At 34.6% G+C, this 7,042-nt stretch overlaps 1 protein-coding gene across 1 annotated transcript in view; it reads right to left on the bottom strand.

Annotated features, from left to right (window-relative positions):
• LOC106468208 overlaps positions 1 to 6,765 on the bottom strand; it is a 57,754-nt gene extending 50,989 nt beyond the window's left edge. Inside the window, exon 1 of the mRNA XM_013928622.2 lies at positions 6,631 to 6,765. The gene's annotated coding sequence lies outside the window, so the exon portion shown is untranslated. The remainder of the gene's footprint in view (positions 1 to 6,630) is intronic.
• Positions 6,766 to 7,042: the final 277 nt, after the last annotated feature.

The following is a 7,042-nucleotide window of genomic DNA, read 5'->3' as shown; positions in this document are numbered from 1 at the left end:
GTAATTAATTTGATGCTCCCCAAGGTTTGTAGGTATGTAGACGAGACTGTACTTAGGGTGTAAATATGATGAAGATGAGAAGACTGTTAACTATAATTACTATTAGAACGTAAGCAGTAATTAATTTGATGCTCCCCAAGGTTTGTAGGTATGTAGACGAGACTGTACTTAGGGTGTAACCATGAAGACGAGAAGACTGTTAACTATAATTACTATTAGAACGTAAGCAGTAATTAATTTGATGCTCCCCAAGGTTTGTAGGTATGTAGACGAGACTGGATTAAGGATTCAACATGGGTTGTAAGAAGAATATAATAGATTTTAGGTTAAATGTGGTTTTGACTAAACAAGCCTAGATTTAATGTTAAAGATGGTTTTGTATGTATAGGCGAACGGCTATCGATTAAACATAGTTTGGGGGGTTCATGAATTAGCTTATTAAAGTGACTTTAAAAGTTGTGCAAATACTTAATTTCTACCGAAACATGAGCAACCCCAGCATTAGTAACAGTTCTTGTGAAAAACATTCATGTTATGAAAGTGTACGTCCAACTCTAATTAATTAGCGTCCTGTTTAGGTACAACTGTCCTTAAGTTTCAGAAGGAACAATGTAACTGAATAGTTATTCCACAAAAAGCGATTTCTTTCAAAAATCCACGCGAAGTTACACTGATGATATTTGCTCAAATTCGTATTTAATTTTGAGCTGACAAACTATAAAAAGAAGCTAGTCAAACGCACCCACTACCAACTATCATTTGACCGAATAGTGTGATTTGACCATTTTTATAACGCACCCGCAGCCCCAGAGCCCTTTAAGTTGTGGAAGCGTTATAACAGTGACAGTCAACCCCATTGGGTGGATGGTGGGTTGTAGGATGATGCTGAGTAGCTGCCTTCCATATGACCATTAGTACAAAATTAGGGACATATAGTACAACTAAATGTGCCATAAATACAAAATAGAAATATTCCTTCCTTAACACAGACAAAATCTTCCTTACCAGAAAGCAGCGCCACCTTCCTTAACACAGATAAAATCTTCATTACCAGGAAGAAGTGCCACCTACCTTAACACAGATAAAAATCTTCCTCACCAGGAAGCAGTGCCACCTTCCTTAACATAGATGGAATCTTCCTTACCAGAAAGCAGTGTTACCTACTTTAACACAGATAACATTGTCCTTAGCATGAAGCAGTGTCGCCTTCCTTAAAATAGATGGACATTAAGTCAGTAAACAAACTAGTGTTGTAGAACGAAGATACTAAAGACAGCAAACATACTTGTGTTTTAGAACAAAGCTTCTAAAGTCAGTAAACAAACCTGTATTGTAGAACGAAGATACTAAAGTTAGTAAACAAACTTGTGTTGCAGAACAAAGATACTAAAGACAGTAAATAAACTAGTGTTGTAGAACGAATATACTAAAGTCAATAAACAAACTTTTGTTGTAGGACAAAGATACTAAAGTCAGTAAACAAATTAGGTTGTTGAAGGAAGATACTAAAGTCAGTAAACAAACTAGTGTTGTGGAACGAAGCTTCCAAAATCAGTAAACAAACAAGCAGTGTCACCTTCCTTAACACAGATGGAATCTTCCTCTCCAGGAAGCAGTGCCACCTTCTTTAACACAGATAAAATTTTCCTTACCAGGAATCAGTGCTACCTACCTTAACATAGATGGAATCTTCCTCTCCACGAAGCAGTGTCACCTACCTTAACATAGATAAAATTTTCCTTACCAGGAATCAGTGCTTCCTTCCTTAACACGGATAAAATCTTCCTCTCCAGGAAGCAGTGTCACCTACCTTAACACAGATGGAATCTTCCTTACCAGGAAGTAGTGTCACCTACCTTAACACAGATGGAATCTTCCTTACCAGGAATCAGTGCTACCTTCCTTAACACAGATAAAATATTCTTTACCAGGAAGTAGTGTCACCTACCTTAACATAGATGGAATCTTCCTTACCAGGAAGCAGTGTCACCTTTCTTAACATTGATAAAATCTTCCTTAACAGGAAGCAATGCCACCTTCCTTAACAGAGATAAAATTTTCCTTACCAGGAAGCAGTGCCACCTTCCGTAACACAGATAAAATCTTCCTTACCAGGAAGTAGTGCCACCTTTCTTAACATTGATAAAATCTTCCTTACCAGGAAGCAGTGCACCTTTCTGAACATTGATAAAATCTTCCTTACCTGGAAGCAATGCCACCTTCCTTAACAGAGATAAAATTTTCCTTACCAGGAAGCAGTGCCACCTTCCGTAACACAGATAAAATCTTCCTTACCAGGAAGCAGTGCCACCTTCCTTAACATAGATGGAATCTTCGTACCAGGAAGTAAGGACATCTCCTTTAAAGTTAAGTTTTCATAACTTCCTAGGTAACGAATGAGGAAACTTACCCATTATGTAATAACATGAATTTCAATAGTTAGAGTATCGAAACATTCTTTTAACTAGAAGTAGAGCTTTTTTAGCAGAAAATATGGAGACATCCCTTATCCTGGTTCACATATTTAATCAGGAACACCTATGTTATTAGGGATTTTTTAGCATAAAATATGGACACATCTTTTATCCTGGTTCACATATTTAATCAGGAACACCTATGTTATTAGGGATTTTTTAGCATAAAATATGGACACATCTCTTATCCTGGTTCACATATTTAACCAGAACACCTATATTATTAGGGATTTGTTAGCATAAAATATGGATACCTCCTTTATCCTGGTCCACATACTTTATCAGACCCATCTCCATTTTTATTGGATTCTTTAGGAGAAAATATGGACACCTCTCTTATCCTGAACCATATAGTTTACTAGACACATACACACTGTTGGGGAAAATGCCCTCGTCATGTATCATCTATCTCACTTGGAATTTTTAGCAGGATATACACACAAGTGTTTTCTTATCATGGACATCTTGTTTATGAGGATTTTAGCAGTAGGAAATACGGTAAGCTTTCTTGTCTCGGGACAACTAATTTATTATGTACTAGCTCTAGTAATCATCCGTTGGACAGGTGAAATAAAAACTCGTTTGAAAGAAAGGATAGAAAATTTTGCTTGTGTTTTTTCTTTCTTCTTAATATAATAAACATTAAAAGTGCGATAAAAATTCATAAGGTAACAATACTGAAAAGAAAGACATACTGTTTTCAAGAATTCTATCAATATGAAATTAGATTGAGATTCACCTCATTACCTTTCTCATGTCATCCTGTATCACTGTGTCAAGTTTGATGCTGATTAATAAAGAAATGCGGATTCAGCATCAGGAAATATGTAAAGCGTTCTTGTCTCCGGACACTTATTTTATCCGGGATTCAGTAGCAGGAAATATAGAGTTATTATCTCGGGATACCTAATTACACGTCAGTACTAGTCAGAAAAGGCTGGCTTCCACAGAGGTGAAACAAAAACATTACCACTATTTATCTAAATTGTAAAACCTTACAATAGAAGGAAGCAAACAAGTTATTTGAAGATGTTACTTATGGCATAGTCAATGGTTGCAGATTTAAAAAGGACGATGATTAAGAAAATGGTTTAAAAATTATAGGCTATCCGCTTTTTATTTTTAAATCTTAAAATAAATACTTTGGCAAACAAAAATGAATAATTACACCCTTCTTCAACGTAGTTCATGCTTCTGTAAGTAAGAATTATTTTAATTAGTAACCGGAAACATTACACTGAGATGGACGTTATTGTATCTTTGAATGATACTAATAATTATTTTAGAACAATTTGACGTTATTCTATCTTAATAAAGCTTTGAACAAGTTTGATGAGTCCTCTTTACCGACAATACAAGAAGCATAATTTCTTAAAACATGATCATCACGTGCAAAAGGTTGACACTTGTATAGAAATGAATATTAAATATTTTTATTGATCTCAACAAATAAAGATAAACAGACATATCTCCGCTGACGCAACCGTCATAACTGACAGAGAAGAAATGACCTCATCGACAGAACGATAGCAGTGATGAGTTCAGCTTTTAATTTTTTTTATAAGTATTTGAATATTTCTCTTTTCAAGATATTAACGTTTACTAGATGATATTTTTCAAAATGTGTCATGATTAATTGTTGGACAAAAATCTCCTAAATTTTGTTTCTCTTTCAATATACCTAATATGACTAGGAAGACATTCTATTAAATTTACGAAGCTTTCTCATAAGAACCTGGATAGCAAAACAAAAGAGCTAGGTAACGCACTTTCTAGGATATGAATACCGTTATATGATTCTGTTGACGATTGGCTCAGAGTTTCCTAGAAGCATATCTGAAAAACTTATTTTAAATCGCTCAAATAAAAATAGAGGAATACAGACAAACTAATATTGTAAAAAGGAAATATTAATCCCAGTAAACAAACTAGTGTTGTTCAAAATAAATGTTAGATTTAGTGAGTAAACACATCTATATTGCAGAACGAAGATACACTCAGTAAATAAACCAGTATTGCTGGAAGGAAATGTTAAATTTAATGCGTAAACAAACCTGTATTGTTGAGTGAAGATACGAAAATCAGTAAACAAATTTGTGTTGTAGAACGAGGATGCTAAAATCAGTAAACAAATTTGTGTTGTAGAACGATGACACTTAAGTCACTAAACAAGCTACAGCTGTAGAACGACGCCTCTAAAAATCAATAAATAAACTAGTGTTGTAAAACGACGTCACTAGTCAGTAAACAAACTAGTGTTGTAGAACGACGACACTAAAGTCAGTAAAGAAACTAGTGTTGTAGAACGAAGATACTAAAGTCAGTAAAGAAACTAGTGTTGTAGAACGACGACACTAAAGTCAGTAAAGAAACTAGTGTTGTAGAACGAAGATACTAAAGTCAGTAAAGAAACTAGTGTTGTAGAACGAAGATACTAAAGTCAGTAAAGAAACTTGTGTTGTAGAACGAAGCTTCTATAGTCAGTAAGTAAACTAGTGTTGTAAAGCGACGACACTAAGTCAGTAAATAAAGTTGTGTTGTAGGACAAAGATACTAAAGCCAGTAAACAAAGTAGTGTTGTAGAACGAAGCTTTTAAAGTGGGTAAATAAACTAGTATTGTAGAATGACGACACTAACTCAGTAAACCAAATTGTGTTGTAGAACAAAGATACTGTAATCGCTGATTCACATTTTGTTGGTAGAACTTTTATTTTACAGGAGCGACATGGTAAATTCTTTTCTTTACACTCTTATTTCTTATGGATATGTGAATGTCGGTACGTAGGTCGCACTTCACAAAGATTGCAGGATATAATTAAACAACATGTACCCACATCCATAAGGAATAAGAGTGTGAAAGAAAATAATTTACCATGTCGTTCCTGTAAAACAAAAGTTCTACCACCCAAAATGTGAATCAGCGATTGGCCAGCATTTACTAGTGAACCCGACTTGTGCTGACAACTACACGGATAGAAGGTTTAAAACTATTGCAAATGATTGATCAACCTTTCATCTCTATATTTTGGAAGCCATCTTTATTAAAACACATAAACCTGTACTTTGCTGCCAAAAAGAATTTCTGTACAATCTACACATCCTTCAGTAGGTCTGTGACATTTCATGATTGGCTTAAGGACATGCCAATCAGTGATTGCCTTACCGGCCTACGTTGATCTGACTCATTTCATAAGTTGTACTAATTCCTATAGCTATTATTCTGTGACGGTGATTTTTAATTCTATTTTTTACCGTCATATATTATTTACTTTTCAATGTATACATAATCAATACATAACAACTTATCTGTTAAACCTAGAGGCTTATTAATTACTAGCATAGGTCCTCGCGCTACGCGTGGAATTATTTCGATGGATCCACGGAATGACGGGACGGTGTGTACGTGCGTCATTCGCCATGCAGGGGAAAACTGGAAAATTTGGAAAAGGAATCTTAAACTTCCCTTGGTTCATACCCAAGAACCCCTTCCAGTTTCGTGACGATCAAAAGTCGGAATACAGTAAATATTTCATTTGTCAGATGTGTAGCTAAAATAAGTTGATCGATCCATCTCCGTCTGTATATATATACTCAGCTACGAAAGCAGGAATGTAATTATAATTCTAGAACTGTCAACATATGCTGTATTATACATTAAAAAGATCCAACATTCTAAGTACCATTCACAGTGAAAACTATATATATGGTTTACTACTGAGATCAGAAAGTTCTGAAATCATGGCGTATTAGTCTGCAGGATGGATAACGATATTTATTGATATAGTTTTTAACTTAAAAGTAACAAAATAGCGATAAATACAAAAACTAAAACATCTGAAAGAAACTGTTGGGCGCAAAGTTTTTTATGTACACTTAATGATACCAGCATCCCAGTAACTTTACAATAATACCATTACGTAGAAACGAATTATATTTGATCAATATTTGAAACGTTTTGCTCTTTACTAAGTTAGATAAGCTCACATTACCGAACAACTTCAAAAAATAAATTATTTTGAAGTGCGTGAATTTATTTGAATATGTTTTGTAAAACTGCTAACTCTCATTTTGGACATAGTGCATGGGAAAGATAAAGTTTAAAGAAAAATAAACGTGCAGAAATCAATGATTTAAACAAAAGTATGACGTACTTACCGTTAAAATTCAAATACAGCTTGTATTCTCGCCAAAAACCGAAATCAGCTCTTACTGATGGAAAAGTTCCAGCTTTATAGTAGTATCACACAAAGCATTGGTGATAGTGCTTAACCCGGATAAACTATTGCTATATCGTCATCTATCAACGTACGTTTCTCAAACTACTAACAACAGAACAAGAATTATGACTGAACAGCAGACAAACAGACGCTAACATGATAAGTCGAATATAGCGCCCTCTATTCGTACACCTGCAAATCAATGACGCCATCCATTTGTAAATTACGGAAACGGTAAAAACTCGAAATGAATCATCCCTTGCAAAATATATGGATAGATCACCATTAGATCATTACTCAAAGTTCTATGAATCAGCACTGTCGTCAGCTTTCTTCTTTCATTAAATACA

This window comes from Limulus polyphemus, unplaced genomic scaffold (genome assembly GCF_000517525.1).
Source record: "Limulus polyphemus unplaced genomic scaffold, Limulus_polyphemus-2.1.2 Scaffold2916, whole genome shotgun sequence".
In the NCBI taxonomy this organism is placed as follows: Eukaryota; Metazoa; Arthropoda; class Merostomata; order Xiphosura; family Limulidae; genus Limulus; species Limulus polyphemus.
The sequence above is the reverse complement of the archived record's forward strand: the minus strand, read 5'-3'. Positions and strand labels throughout refer to the sequence as shown.